The following is a 15,579-nucleotide window of genomic DNA, read 5'->3' on the forward strand; positions in this document are numbered from 1 at the left end:
GGCATAGGTTTAAGATGAGAGGAGAAAGATTTAAAAGGGACCTGAGGGGCAACTTCTTCACGCAGAGAGTGGTGCGTGTGTGAAATGAGCTACCAGAGAAAGTGGTTGAGGCAAGTACAAAGCAACATTTAAAAAGCATTTGGATAAGTGCATGGATGGGAAAGGATTAGGGGGATATAGGCCAAATGCGGGCAATTGGGACTAGCTGGGAGGGCACCATGGACCGGTTGGGCCGAAGGGCCTGTTTCCGTGCTATATTGGTCTACAACTCTAAACAAGGACAATCCCCAGTCCAATTCATGATTTATTCTGCGGTAACTACTATCAGCTTCAGTGTCAGCAATTTGGTTCAAGATCCCTGGGCCGATGAGGGGGCCCATCACAATGGGTTCCAATCACACACGCCATATTGTAACCCTGTATGCTATATTGTAACCTTGACTAGGTGTGTGCATGTGTGGACATCAGATGGGGACAGGATCAACCTCCAATGTATAATGTCTTCAAGGTGGAATAAGCCAGAGGGGTGAGGAGGTGGCCACCAATTCTGGAATTGTACTTGAATGACAGAGATAGTGAGAGACAATTTGACATTTTGTGATGGTATAAAATGACCACTATCAAATCAGCCTTTGGTTATAATTCCCTCCCGAACTTTTATTTCCAATCAAGTCAATGAGAAATATGTAATGAGTGGTTGATTAATTATCACCCATTACATAACACGTCCTGGAGGCAAAATTATCACTGTATTCTTCAGAAAAGAAGAGATGGAAAGAAGAAATGGAAATCCCTCCTCCAAGAGGAGTTTTTGTTCATATTGCAAAATTAAAACCTGTAATTAGGTCCCATTTTGAGCAACAACGTACATAGTCCCACAGCATCGACATGTAATCCTTTTCTAACTACATGGAGCTGTCAATCAACTTGTGAGATTACAAGCCCCTTCACTGTGATCCTGATCAGTTGTGAAACCAGTCACGCAGCACTAATCCTATAATGATAACCCACAGGTTTATGTTAACAAGCATCTATTGAAATTGCATGCACTGATTTTTTTTTCAACTGAGAGACAAAGAGCTGGATTTTATGGCCTCGCTTAAGCGAGACTGGAAATTTCCGCCCAAGGTCAACAGACATTTCCGTTGTCCAGCCCCGCGCCTGCTTCAATTCCACGACGGCAGTAGAATTCCGGTGAAAGATTTTTCCAAACTTTAAAGGGCAGAGGATTTAAATGACTTGACAGCTTGACAGTTCTGCAGAGCTAATCCAGCTTTTACACACATTATCACTTACTGTCATCCATCTCTGACCTCTCCAAAGGAGTACATGACCTCTCCGATAGGGTACCTGACCTCTTGAAAAAACTCATAAAATCCCGCTCTTTGTCTCTCAGTTGAAAATAAAATCCAGTGCATGCAATTTCAACAGATGCTTGTTAACATAAACCTGTGGGTTATCATTATAGGATTAGTGCTGCGGGACTGTTTTCACAACCGATCAGGATCACAGTGAAGGGGCTTGTAATCTCACAAGTTGATTGACAGCTCCATGTGGTTAGAAAAGGATTACCTGTCAATGCTGTGGGACTATGTACATTGTTTCTCCAAATGGGACCTAATTACAGGTTTTAATTTTGCAATATAAACAAAAACTCTTCTTTGAGGAGGGATTTCCATCTCTTCTTTTTGGAAGAGTTTTATTCATTTTCCTCAAATATCTAAAGCCCACTAGTCTTATTTCAGAGGCCTGGTCGCTGGAAGTTGCTCCTGATTCAATGAAGCTGCATTTTAAAGCACTTCTGCGTTGGTGCAAATTCAGGCCCAAGAGATGCATGGGGCTGTCTAAAGTGACGGGCAGCCCCTGTGCCATTCTTGAAGTTTGTAGGGCCATTACTAAATACCAGGCAAAGTGCCTTTGCTAAGTTCTCTGGCCTGACCTGAGTCTCGGTGATGGTCGGGATGCTAAAGCTCATTTCAGTTCCCCTCGGAATGGGAGGAGCAAAATAAACAAAGGTTCTGTAAAGACATGCCTCCAAAGGCTTCTTTAGTAGAACAAAAGAACTTTATTCATGAATTGCATGGTTGCAGCTAACAGGCAGTGGACAGGAGAGGCGATGGCCTAGAGGTATTATTGCTAGACTATTAATCCAGAAACTGTTCTGGGGATCTGTGTTCGAATCCCACCATGGCAGATGGTGGAAGTTGAATTCAATAAAAAATATCTGGAATTACGAATCCCCTGATGATCATGGAACCATTGTCGGAAAAACCCATCTGGTTCACCAATGCACTTTAAAAAATTCATTCATGGGACATGGGCGTCGCTGGCTGGCCAGCATTTATTGCCCATCCCTTGAGAAGGTGATGGTGAGCTGCCTTCTCGTATCGCTGCAGTCCACGTGCTGTGGGTTGACCCACAATGCCGTTACGGAGGGAATTCCAGGATTTTGACCCAGCAACTGCGAAGGAACGGCGATATATTTCCAAGTCAGGACGGTGAGTGGCTTGAAGGATTACTTTCAGGTGGTGATTTTCCCATGTATCTCCTGCCCTTTAGGGAAGGAAATCTGCTGTCCTTACCCGGTCTGGCCTACATGTGACTCCAGAGCCACAGCAATGTGTTTGACTCTCAACTGTCTTGGGGCAACTAAGGATGGGCAATAAATGCTGGCCAGCCAGCGACGCTCATGTCCCACAAATGAATGAAAACAAAGAACAACTAAGGATTCTCTGCTCTAGGCCTTTATTGGTTGTTCAGACCATGTGACCCATTCTCGATGAGATTGCTCTTAAAGTTCGATCACCATATCATAGAATCCCTACAATGCAGAAGGAGGCCTTTCAGCCCATCAAGGATGCCCTGACCACAATCTCACTCAGGCCCCTATCCCCATAACCCCATGCATTTACCCTAGCTAGTCCCCCCGACACTAAGTGGCAATTTAGCATGGCCAATCCACCTAAACCCTCCATCATGGTCCTACATTCTAAATATACAGAATTCTGACAATTATAAATCTAGTTTTTGAGAGGGTTTCTCTGACATTTAGCAGCATAATTCTGTAGTTTGAGATGCTTCCACCAGATTGAGATGACGAGAAACGGCAATAATGGGCACCTCTTATGCCACAGAAAGTTCATTACTACTAGCTTCCACAGAGACATCAGTTATGCTGCTAACAGGCCGATCAGGTACTTTGGTCCCAACAGGTTTGAAGACATTTCTTTGTGACGGCACTGACTGTTGGAGTGTCTCACTGCTCCACCAGAGATCCACTAGATTACTGAATGATGATGTGGAGTTGGGCGCACTCGGGTATGTAAGAATGTGAATAAGTTTGTAGATCTGACTTCCACAAATGCTCAGGAGAATCGCTTTATGCTTTGCTTTTTCCCCTTTTTCGCTTGCTTGGAAATGAAACCCAAGGCACTCAAGGGCGTCACAGTGGCACAGTGGTTCGCGCTGATGCCTCACAGCGCCAGGGACCCGGATTCACACTGTGTGGAGTCTGCACATTCTCCCCGTGTCTGCATGGGCTTCCTCCAGGTGCTCTGGTGTCCTCCCACAGTCCGAAAGATGTACTTTTTAGGTACATTGGCCGTGCTAAATTCTCCCTCAGTGTACCCGAACAGGCGCCGGAGTGTGGCGACTCGGGGATTTTCACAGTAATTTCATTGCCTGTTAATGTAAGCCTACTTGCCCCCATGGGTTTCCCGGCGGCATGGGGTGGATTCAGTGGAAATCCCGTTGACAGCGGTGGGACCAGAAGATCCTGCCGCTAGCCAATGGCGCACCCCCTCCCGCTGCCAGGAAACAAGCGTGGAGAATCCTAGAATCCCACGCAATTTCTAAATGTGCGGTTAAGAGTAAATTGGGGTAAGATACTCAGTATTGAGGGGGGCTGCAACAAATCACAGGAGGACATTTGTATGTTTGCAGAACGGGCCAAAAATTGAGGAAGGAAGTTCAACATAGATAAATGCAAGGTAGGGCATTATGGTCGGAAGAGTAGGGAGGTCACTTATTGCTAGGAATTGCTTGCGAATCTAGGTGGGCTAGAGAATCGGAGGGATTGCGGCAAACAAATATATCAATCACTAAAAGTGAAATCACAGGTTAACGAGGCCAATAAAAGAAATCAAACCAGTCACTAGGCTTTATTTATGAAGGGATTAAATTGAAAAGCAGGGGAGTTATGCTAAACCTGCATTGAGCCATGATTAGACCACACTTACAATGCTTAATTCAGTTCAGGCCACCACATTATAAAAAGGATATAGAGGCACTGGAGAGGGTGCGGAGAAGATTTACCAGGATGACAGCGGAAATATGTGTTGCTTAAACATAAGGAAAGGATCGACGTGCTGGAGCATTTTTCTCTTGGTAAAAGAAGGCTGAGGGACCGACCCAATGCAGGTCTTTAAAATGATGAAAAAGTTTTGATAGAGTGGATACGGGGAAGGACAAACTCACGACTATCAATGTCAGGTAATCACCAAGAAAACCGTCAGGGAACTGCGAAGGAACCTCTTTACCCACAGAATGGTAAGAATGTGGAACTTGCCACTACATCAAGTGGTTGAAATGAAGAATGTTTGAGGGGAAGCTGGGCTAGTATATCAGGGCAAAGGGAACAGAGGGTCATGAAGGTAGATTTAGATGAGGAAAGATGGAGGCTTGAGTGGAGCATAAGCACCAGCTTGGAATGGTTGGGCTGAAAGGCCTCTTTCTGTGCTTGCTGTATATCCATAGAATCATAGAATTCTTACAGTGCAGAAGGAGGCCATTTGGCCCATCATGCCTGCACCGACTCTCCTAAATAGCATCTTGCTCAGACCCACAGCACCCCGCCTTACCCTATCCCCATAATTCTGCGCATTTACCATGCTAAGCCATCTAACCTACATACCTTGGGACACTATGGGGCAATTTAACATGGCCAATCCACCTAAAAAAGAGCAGCTCTTTTACCCTGCTCAATAAGGTGCCTTCGGCCCAACCTCAGAAGAGCTCCCTCTACTGCCCCACTCATTCGGGGCTGGTTCGATGTGCTAAGTCTTACATACCTGATGCTTACGTCACCCAAGCAGGCCATTCTGCCCAACTATGTCAATCTATATGCTCCACATGGGCCTTGTATCACCTCACACCTGCACACCTTTGGACACCAAGGGGCAATTTAGCATGGGTAATTGGCGATGAGTGTTAGTTTGTCAGGGGTCAAGGATTGTATTATAAGAGGACTGAGGGGGTGCAGGGAGGGTGGGGGGGGGCACAAGGAGGGTGGGGAGGGTGCATGGAGGGCGGGGGGTGCACAGGGAGGGTGGGGGGGGTGGCGGGAGGGGGTGCGGAGGATGGTCAATGTAAAGGACATGGGGCCAACATCAGAAAAGAGCAAGCCATTAACAATATTGGCTAACATGGAGGCCAGGAGGGGAAGTTGGGTGATTGGCAGTTTAGTGGGATTAGGATTGAGGGGACAGGATGTGTGTCCCATGCACAAGATAAGCTTGAGAGAGGGAATGGCAGGGAGAAAGGACAGAAACTAGAGAAAGATATCAGTTCAGGGTTAGGGCACGGAGGAGTAAGAAAGGAAGTTTGAGCTAATGGAAGGGAATGATTGGCAGAGACAGTTTATCAAATTGTTCCATTGTTAGTGACAAAGAAGTCCTTGAGTTCCTCACACTTAATGTTGGAGTTGAGGATAGATGGGACAGGGGAGATGGATCTAAGGAGATGGTTTTCAGTAGAGACAAGTAGCAAGGGTTTATCCTTGCATTCTGGGACAGTGAGCAGTTTTTGCAAATATGACAATAACCTGGGAGTGATTTAGGTACATGTCGAAGGCAACTTGGAGGAGCATTCCTAGGCTGTGGTGTCTCGTGATGTCTCCAGCCTTGGCCTGCTGGAGGTCACAAGGATGGAGCATGCAAGCGTAAGATGAATGGCACCCTGGACAAATGTCCGGCGGGCTACTTGGCAATCATGTGGTAATATCAATATTGAATCAGCATCTTCGAGAAAGGAGAATGTGGAACAAAATTGTCTGGGGAAAGGGATGAGAGGAAAAAGGAAGCAATTAATCATGGTTAACTTTGCAGTGTCATTTCTGAATTTTCTTCCCATGGCGAGCTAGTTGATGTTAGCTTCACGTGCGGGAGTTAAAATTCCTCTTCTGGAGTGCAGCACTCTTTTACCCTGCTCAATAAGGTGCCTTAGGCCCAACCTCAGAAGAGCTCCCTCTACTGCCCCAGTCATTCAGGGCTGGTTCGATGTATTAAGTCTTACATACCTGATGCTTACATCACCCAAGCAGGCCATTCTGCCCAACTACGTCAGTCTATACGCTCCACATGGGCCTTATGTCACCTCACCCCATCGATAAAGTCACTTATTCGTCTCTCCCTCTGGAAAATGCAGTAGGATATTATCTGAACCTGTGGAATCCCTGCCACGTTTGAGAATCTCTGGTTATCTGAGAACACAAGAGTTGGGATCATACTGATCATTAAGCTTGAATGCATCAAACCATAAATGGAGAACAAACAAAAGTAAAACACAGTAAATGTGAAGCCAGAATAATGTTTCAGTGCTCCCATTATCTTGGTAAAATCACCTTGCCCCCTGTGAAAAAAATACCTGTCAAAAGGGAGAATCTGACTGTTGATTGAGAAGAAAAAATTGCAATTCATAGAACAGAATCCCTCCAGTACAGAAGGAAGCCATTCAGCCCATCGAGTCTGCACTGACTCTCCAACAGAGCATCCTAACAAGGCCCTTTCCCATAACCCAATGTATTTACCTGGCTAATCCCCCTAACCTGCACACGTTTGGACACTAAGGGGCAACTTAGCATGGCCAATGTATCTAACCTGTACATCTCTGGACACTAAAGAGCAATTTAGCAAAGCCAATCCACCTAACCAGCACATCTTTGGACGCTAAGGCGCAATTTCACACAGCCAATCCACCTAACCTACATATCTTTGGACACTAAGGGGCAGTTTAGCATGGCCAATCCACCCAGCATGCGCATCTTTGGACACTAAGAGGCAATTTAGCATGGCCAAACCACCTAACCTATACATCGTTGGACTGTGGGAGCAAACTGGACCACCCGGAGGAAACCCATGCAGACACGGGGAGAATGTGCAAGCACTACACAGACAATCACCCAAAGCCGGAATTGAACCTGGCTCCCTGACGCCGGGCAGCAGTGCTTATCACTGTGCCACAATTGTTCTGTTACCCTTCAAGATACAATGGCACAGTATTTCTGCTACAATTCTGGCAAGGTAATGCCCACAAAGCATCATTAGTCCTGAAGAATTTCTCAACCGATTTATTTTAACATTATCCAATGCACCTCAACATTTCGACACTGTTAGAAGCTGCAATTTGGCTGTAGCTGAACATGGTGAATGTCTGACGTTAAACGTTTATGTTGTTTAAGGTCAGTAGCTACAGGATTTGTTTCAGTTAGGCTGTGATGGTAAAACTGCCTGCCGACAGCTTAAGTGCCCAAGATTCAGACAGAGCTCTATGCGAGCTTGCTCCCACATGTCTACGTGACAACTGCGCTTGACCAATAACCTCACACGTTTGAGGATGTGGTTGTGAGTATCCACACTCTCAAAACATTTGGAGCAGCACCAGTTTCCTGACAGCAATTCTCTTAGGTGAACAACTTATAAAAAGTGCAAGGGCTTTAAGGGACTTACTGAGCATTTCAATTATTTATTAGCATCGCAGGTAGGCTTACATTGACACTTCAATGAAGTTACTGTGAAAATCTCCTAGTCTCCACACTCTGCTCAGGTACATTGAGGGAGAATTTAGCATGGCCAATGCACCTAATCAGCTCGTCTTTCGGACTGTGGGAGGAAACCAGAGAACCTGGGGGAAACCCACGCAGTCACGAGGAGTACGTGCAAACTCCGCACAGATAGTGACCCAAGCTGTGAATCGAAGCTGGATCCCTGGTGCTGTGGCAGCAGTGCTAATCACTGTGCCACCCATTTTGTAAATGAAAGCAAAATACTGTGGATGCTGGAGATTGGAAGTAAAAACAGAAACACCTGGAAAAACTGGCAGCATCTGTGGAGAGAGAAGCAAAGTTAATGTTTTGAGTCCTATATGATTCTTCATAGAACATAGAATCCCTACAGTGCAGAAAGAGGCCATTCAACCCTTCAAGTCTGCACTGACCACAATCCTACCCAGACCCTGTCCCCATGCATTAACCTAGCGAGTCCCCCTGATACTAAGGGGCCAATGCACCTAACCCGCACATCTTTGGACTGTGGGGGGAAACCAGAGCACCCGGAGGAAACTGACGCAGCCACGGGGAAAATGTGCAAACTCCACACAGACAATGACCCAAGCCAGGAATCGAACCCGGATCCCTATCGCTGTGAGGCAGCAGTGCTAACCACTGTGCCACCGTGCCGTCCCATAAAATCTTCTTCAGAACTCATTTTGTAAACCTCATTTGATAGTAACCCTGACTTTAACACCATACTAATCCCATTGTTATGTGACAGTCTCCCAAGGAGCCTCACACTCTTCTGCCCCAGAATTCGACTTGAAGGTAGGTCAGTTGAAATTAAACAGAACTACTCAGAGAGTAGTAAGGGCGTGAAATGCCCTGCCTGCAGCAGTGGTGGACTCGTCAACTTTGAGAGCGTTCAAGTGGTTATTGGATAAACGTATGGATGATATTGGAATAGTGTAGATTAGAGGGGCTATAGATTGGTACCACTGGTCGGCGCAACATCGAGGGCCGAAGGGCCTGTACTGCGCTGTAGTGTTCTATGTTCTATGTTCTAAAACTGATTTTTGTTGGATCAGGGTATTGAAAGGTATCGAACCATGTTTCAACTTAAGATCAGGTATGACCCAACTGAATGGTGGAATATGCTTGCAGGCTTTAATGGCATACAACTGTTCCAAGAACCATTTTAAAAAATTATTTCATGAGCATCGTTGCCAAGGTCAACATTTGTTGTCCATCCCTAGTTGCCCTTGAGAAGGTGGTGGTGAGCTGCCTACTTGAACCACTGTAGTCCATGTGATGCAGGTACACCCACAGTGCTGTTAGGGAGGGAGTTCCAAGATTTTTACCCAGCGACACTGAAGGAAGAATGGTGACAGAATTCTAAGCCTGGATGCTGTCTGGCTTAGAGGGGAACTGGCATGGTGTTCCCATTCATCTTCTACCCTTGTCTTCCTAGGTGGTAGATGTCAAGGGTTTGGAAGGTGCTGTCGAGGGAGCCTTGAGTTGCTGCAGTGCATCTTGTAGATGGTACACACTGCTGCTGCTGTGCATTCAGTGTTGGTGAGAGTAACTATTGAAGGTGGTGAAATGGGGTGCCAATCAAGCGGGCAGCTTTGTTTTGGATGGTGTCGAGCTTCTTGAGTATTGTCAGAGCTGCACTCATCCAGGCAAATGGAGAGTACCCCCATCACACTCCTGACTCATGCCTTATAGATGGTGGACAGGCTTTGAGGATTTCAGGAGGTGAGTGTTCTCCATCGAATTCCTACCCTATCTGCTTTTGTAGCCACAGTATATGGCTGGTCTAGTACAGTTTCTGGTCAATGAAAATATCCGGAATTAAGAATCTACTGATGACCATGAAACCATTGTTGCTTGTCGGAAAAACCCATCTGGTTCATTAATGTCTTTCAGGGAAGGAAACCTGCCATCCTTACCCGGTCTGGCCTACATGTAACTCCAGAGCCACAGCAGTGTGGTTGACTCTCAATTGCCCTCTGAACAAGGGTAACTAGGGATGGGCAATAAATGCTGCCCAGCCAGCGACGCCCATGTCCCACGAATGAATAAGAAAAAATGGTAACCCCCAGGATGTTGACAGTTGGGGGGTGGGGGCAGGGGGTGGGGTGGATTCAGTGATGGTAAAGCCATTGAATGTTAAAGGGAAGTGGGTAGATTCTCTCTTGTTGGAGATAGTCTGGCACTTTTGTGGCACGAATGTTATTTTGTACTTATTGGCCAAAACCTGAATGGACAACATTCAGGTTGTCCAGGTCTTGCTGTATATGGACATGCGCTGCTTCAAATAGCTGAGAAGCCACAAATGGTGCTGAACTGTCCAAAAGAAGAAAAATAGAGAACAACTGTTCTCAAACTGTGAGGTTAAATTTGCTCCATGAAAAATCTAACTAAAGAAGATGGTCATTGTAATAAATCCTCGGAGGTGGAAATCCCTTCACCAGAATTCCTTTATTTACAAGATCCAACTACACTATACAGAGTGCTCTGAGTATGCAGTCTGCATCCGGAGTGCCAGAGGAACCGACACTCTTGTTTAAGTGCAGAGCATCGGGTTCCCTGCTTGGACCATCAGTTTGGCCTTAATGAGGGAGTTCATATTCAAGCAGGCCCACCTCAATTGTCTGATTGAAACCGTTACAGTCATTCAAGGGTAGCTGGGAATGAATAATCAAAACTGCCAATAACAGAGAGGTGGATGGAGGAGGCAGTGGCAGTAAATGGTAGCCATCGAATTATAAAACACTTGCAACACCAGAAAAAAGTTGAACGATCTTACAAAGCTAACGAAAATAACTGAATTTCCAGCTGTCAACACAACGGAGAGACAAATGGTCACTCACATGATATGTTGTCCATGCCCTACAGGGCACAGTCATGATCACCACCTCAAGGGCAAACTAGGGATGGGCAACAAATGACGGGCCTTGCTAATGGCAACCAAATCGCATGAAAGAATGCACCAAATATACTTACACCAAATCCATTTTGCAGGAGGTAAGAGCACCCACACAAACCGATCAAGGTTTCTCCAGCTTATCCTCTCATATTGTAATCTTACTGAGGCCTCTTGATCTTGGAGTCGTCTTGCAACACCAGGTCAAAGTCCAACAGGTTTATTTGGTAGCACGAGCTTTCGGAGCGTTGCCCCTTCATCAGGTGAGTCACCTGATGAAGGGGCAACGCTCCGAAAGCTCGTGCTACCAAATAAACCTGTTGGACTTTAACCTGGTGTTGTGAGACTACTTACTGTGCCCACCCCAGTCCAACGCCAGCAACTCCACATCAGATCTTGGAGGCAACAGACTAAACATTTGAGGGAAGGCCACAAATTGGATACTGGCACAAGAGAACGTCGTCGTCAGTTGACCCTAATTCATAAACATGATCCTTCCATTCTAGAGCATGAGTAAATGTCTCTGCCGATTGTGGGGTGGAATTCTCCAGGTGCACTGGTCTAAAAGCCGGAAATTCCTGCCCGACTGTCAATGGGATTTCACATTGTCTGTGACCCGCCCGCTAAAATTCCAGTGGGGGGTGGGATGGGAGAATTCTGGCTCTTGTGTCGAATTCTAAGTGTTGTAAGAAATAGAACCTTTGATTCTTGATAGAAAAAGCCGGGAATTCTTATGGGAATTGGTAGGCACAGCATTGGCAGGGGAACTGCTTTCTTTCTCTCTTTGGAAAAAAGTCTTACCAGTCTCTAGAAATATCGAGGTCTCCCGATCAAGACTCCCATGTTGACATTCCTAAGTCGATCGGCTGATCCTTGTATCCTCTTTTAGTGTACAAGCGTCTGGTAGGTCCAGCAAATAGACCTCAGCATTAGGCAAACTAAAAAGTAACCTTGGCCTTCCTCCATCTTCCCTGGTCCACCTTCCATCTTCTTCAGATGGAAGGTGGACCAGGGAAGATGGAGGAAGGCCAAGGGAAGAGTTTCCAAACACTTTGGCAATGGAGAGCAGAATGTTGCCATCATATGTTACTGACACTCTGTGCCAACCATCCACTCAACCTCTGGGATGTTCATAGAATCCCTACAGTGCAGAAGGAGGCCGTTCGGCCCATCGAGTCTGCACCGACCACAATCCCACCCAGGCCCTATTCCCGTAACCCCACATATTTACCCTCCTCATCTCCCTGACACTAGGGTCAATTTAGCATGGCCAATCAACCTCTCTCAATTGTCACAGGTTGTACACGTCTCCTGGCTATTTAACTAATGCATCTTATCTAAACAGCACAGTGGCACAGTGGTTAGCACTGCTGCCTCACAGCGCCAGGGACCCAGGTTCAATTCCTGACTTGGGTCACTGTCTGTGTGGAGTCTGCACATTCTCCCTGTGTCCGCGTGGGTTTCCTCCGGGTGCTCCGGTTTCCTCCCCCACACCAAAGATGTCCTGGTTAGGTGGATTGGGCATGCTAAATTGCCCCTTATTGTCAGGTGGACCAGCTAGGGTAAATACATAGGGTTACGGAGATAGGGCCTGGATGGGATTGAGGTCAGTGCAGACTCGATGGGCTGAATGGCCTCCTTCTGCACTGTAGGGATTCTAGGATTCTATGATCTAAACCACCAAGTGGGAAGCAAATTACTGTGAATGCTGGAATCGGAAACAAAAACAGAAAATGCTGGAAAATCTCAGCAGGTCTGAAAGCTTCTGTGGAGAAAATAGAGCTAACAGGGGGAATTTTCCCATTCTGCCACGGGAATTGTAGCAGGCGGGGGGCAGACCAGGCAAAGATCCATTGACCTCAGGAAGGGTTTTCCGATTTTGGGGCAAGCGTGGCTGGAAAATCCCGCCCTACGTTTAAAGTCTGGATGACCCTTTAGCAGAACGAATCCATTGCTTCTTAATAAACTGTATTAAAGTCTTTCATGAGTGTTTCACTGCCAATCCTAGTCTGGGACTCTTGAACATTAGGGGTGGGATTCTCCCAAAAAAATTCCAAGTGTCGAATTTGTGTCAAAACCCCGTTGGTTTTTTCAGCGGGATTTTCATAATGAATCTCCCACAGTCCCACACTGCAGTGCGCGCGAGCGTGAATATCATTAAAGATCCAGGGTGGGGAGAGGTTGGCAGCACAACGCTGAGGGGTCCACTGCGCATGTGTCGATCTGTCAGAACGGAGATCGGCACATGTGCAGTCGCCCCGCACTGCCGGCTTCCCGATCACTGGCCAGCCCCACGACTCCCCATCACTGGCCATGCGGCCCCCAGCCCCCCAATTGCTGGCCTCCACCCCCCCTCCACGACATGCCCAGGCTAGCCTTGACCACCCTCTCACCACCCCAGGCCCTCCTCAGTCTCCTGCTCCCCCCCCTCCCCGGCAATCCCAATCTCTTGATCCCCACCCCATCCCACCCACTGGCAGCCCTGACACACCCCCACACCACCCTGCCATTCTGCAGTCCCGACCCCCCTGGCAGGCCGACCCCCCTCCCCCCCCACCCCCCCAATCCCCCAACCACCCCAATGGCCAGACCCAATCACTGGCCTCCTTCCCCCTGTTACTCCCGAGTGCAGAGTGGCATCGGGACACCCCCACCCCCACCCTCACCGATTCCCCCCCCAGAGGCCCTGCCCCCCCCCATAGGCCATGTCCCCACTCTGGCCCCGCCCACTTGGCACTGCCTGATGCCCGGTGGGCAGTGCCAAGGTGCCCCTTGGGCAGTGTCAGGGGGCCAGGCTTTCACTGCCAAGCTAGCAATGCCCAGGGGCAACCCCCCTTTTATCCCCAACCTCCTGGGGGGCTTCGATGGCCCCCCTTCACTGCAGCCGGGTCGGACCGCCAGCTCCCCGCAATTGGGGAGCTATTGTAAACCCCGCTGGAGTGAACCACTCCTGGTGGGGAGGGGGTGGTGGGGGAAGGCCAGCAGGTCTGGACACTTCTACCCAGGCCCGCTATTTGCATTTAAATTCCCATTTGCCTAATTTATCTGATTTCTGGCGCGGAGCTGCCAGACTCACTGAGACCATGGTGCCCCGCAGGAAGCCCGCTACATGGCCTCCACCTGAGCAGCGCAGTGGGCTGGGGGAATCGCCCCTTAAATCCTACAGCTTTGCAAAGATTGTATTTAGATATATCAGCAAATGAATCAAACCCTAGGTACAGTTCAAAGATGCTGGCTGGTAAATTGAGGATCACACATCTCTCATGGCTACTTGGCTAATTATTGCCTTAGTAGGATGGCCTTTTACCTTCAACGCCTTCGTGCCATGAAGACGCTATTGTGTAAAAACCGATACATTCCAACCGAGACCCCCAGCCATGCTGTATCCTTATGAAACTGTCTCCTATTTCAATGCCATGTTACAATAATGATGACTGTGTGGTTTGCAGACATTATGTTGACGTGGATTTGAGGGAGTGTGCTCACAGATAAGGTGCTTTTTTAGTTAAAGTAGCTATGAATTTGATTACATCTTCCTTTAGCACAGAACACCCAACAAGTCGAACTGAGACAAAATGCCAATTGGAACACTCTTTTCTTAAGGCTTTTTGTTTGGTTTTATTTACTCTTTTATTTATGGGTGGCACGGTGGCACAGTGGTTAGCACTGCGCCAAGGACCTGGGTTCGATTTCCGGCTTGGGTCACTGTCTGTGTGGAGTCTGCACGTTCTCCCCGTGTCTGCATGGGTTTCCTCCGGGTGCTCCGGTTTCCTCCCACAGTCTGAAAGACGTGCTGGTTAGGTACATTGACCCGAAAGGGCGGCGGACTGTGGCGACTAGGGGAATTTCACAGTAACTTCATTGCAGTGTTAATGTAAGCCTTACTTGTGACTAATAAATAAACTTTAACTTTCTAAAATAACGATATTGGGCTGCATATTTTCAATGCGAACCTGATTTTGATTTTGAATGCCATGTGTTAGTTAAAATGTTGTCAAAGAGTTCTGAGGCTGAGTGCCACAATGCGGCATTGTTACCTAATGTGCTTAAATTTCAATGATCACCTTTGGACCAGATTAAGGACAACCTGTATCCCGTATAATCCTATAACCTCACATACTTCTACTTGCGGGTTATTGAGGCCTGGAAGGGCTGTGCACTAAGCCGCTGTCTTGAAAATCAAACTTATTTCTGATATAAGTAATGTAAAATATGATTTTAATTAGAGGTTTCCATTCATTTTTACGCGGTCGCCAATAAATCTCAAGAAATAAATTGCTGTTGTCAAATTTCTCCCAAGCAATTGAGCTCAAGTGGTGAGCTAAATGGATAATATCCGGAAAATGCAATTTGCAACTAATAAAGCTACTTCTGTGTTCTGGCTGGATTGAATCTCACCTCCTGTGAGTTGCAGTATCAGCTTGATCTGTGACCAGGGTCAGTGGAACAGTTCAAAGCAACAGTAAGAATAATCTGCACTGCAATAAGTTTGATTAAAATTTACGGCGTTGATCCAAGATAAGCCGCCCATTAGCTGTCAGTGTTTAGGATTGTGATTTGTTGTCAAATTTAAACTCTTACCTCCAGCGCTTTTGCACAAGGACCGAGGAACAGCAGCTGTCGCAGCTTCGGGGATGGCGGAGGCAAGATGTCATTCCCTAGCTTTGGCCGTCGCGCACAGAGTGGGGGATGTGGCGCCATTGTGTTATGATGGAGAAAGTTCCCCATTCCCACATGGAGACATTGACTTTTGCTGGGCAATGATGCCAAGGAATGTCTTTCCAAGGGTATATTTGTCAGACATTAGCCTTGTCGGGGCAACACGGTGGCACAGTGGTTAGCACTGCTGCCTCACAGCGCCAGAGACATGTGTTCAATTCCTGGC

The sequence above is a fragment of the Mustelus asterias genome, chromosome 15 (assembly GCF_964213995.1).
Source record: "Mustelus asterias chromosome 15, sMusAst1.hap1.1, whole genome shotgun sequence".
In the NCBI taxonomy this organism is placed as follows: domain Eukaryota; kingdom Metazoa; phylum Chordata; class Chondrichthyes; order Carcharhiniformes; family Triakidae; genus Mustelus; species Mustelus asterias.